The sequence below is a fragment of the Propithecus coquereli genome, unplaced genomic scaffold (genome assembly GCF_000956105.1).
Source record: "Propithecus coquereli isolate 6110/MARCELLA unplaced genomic scaffold, Pcoq_1.0 Scaffold585, whole genome shotgun sequence".
Lineage (NCBI taxonomy): Eukaryota > Metazoa > Chordata > Mammalia > Primates > Indriidae > Propithecus > Propithecus coquereli.
The window spans coordinates 493,376-494,547 of NW_012151785.1; positions in this window are offsets into that span (position 1 = coordinate 493,376).

Genomic DNA, 1,172 nt, shown 5'->3' on the forward strand with positions numbered 1-1,172 from the left:
ACATAAACACAGTACAATTGAAACCAGAAAATTAACAATGATACATTATTATTATCTAATCTGCAGACCTCATTAAAGTTTTATCACTTATTACATGCCCTTTCATGGACCAAACAGTGCATTTGTCAGGTCTCCTTAGTCTCCTTTAATCTGGGACAATTCCTTTGTCTATCTTTTTCATTCATGATCTTAACTCTTTTGAAGAGTATTAATCAATTCTGTTGTAGAATGTCACTCAGTTTGGGTTTGTCTGTTTCCTCATGTTTAAATTCATGTTATGCATTTTTGACAAGAATACAATGTGGAAAAAATCAATATGCAAGAATAGTTAGGAAAACACTCAAAAGGAAAACTTGAGGGGACTAGCCTTACCAGACATGAAAACATACTATAAAGCCTCTATAATTAAAACAGAGTAGTACTGGTACATAAATAGACAAACAGGCTAATTTATAATAGGATAGAAAACCCCAAAATAGGCCCACATACATTTGGAAATTTAGTACATTGATAAAGGTGGCATCTCAAGCCACTTGGTCACAAACAGACTTTAAAAATGATGTCCACACAACTGGATAGCCATTTGGAAAAAGGTAAAAGTAGATATATATTAACACTTACATAAAAGTAAACTCCAACTGCATTAGCAGTAAAAACTGGATTAGATTAGTAAAAAATGAAGCCATGCAAATATTAGCAAAAACCATGAATGACTTCCTCTTTAACCTCAGTGTAGGGAAAGTCTAACTATGATTTAAAATCCAGAGACAATAAAAAGAACTAATAGATTTGAATGCATGAAAATAAAACATTTTATGGCAAACAAAACCCTACCATAAACAAAGTCAGAAGACAATTGACAAGCCAAGCATGGTAGCTCATGCTTATAATCCCAGCACTTTGGGACGCTGAGACAGGAGGATCATTTAAGGCCAGAAGTTCAAGACCAGCCTGGGCAACATAAGAAGACCTCTACAAAAAAAATTTTTTTTTTAATTTAGCTATGCATGGTGGCTCATGCCTGTAGTTCCAGCTACTCAAGAAGCTGAGTCTGGATTGGTTGAGCCCAGGAGTTTGAGGTTGCAGTAAACTCTGATGACACCACTGTACTCTAGTCTGGATGACAGAGCAAGACTCTGTCTCAAAAAAAAAAAAAAAAAGACAATTGACAA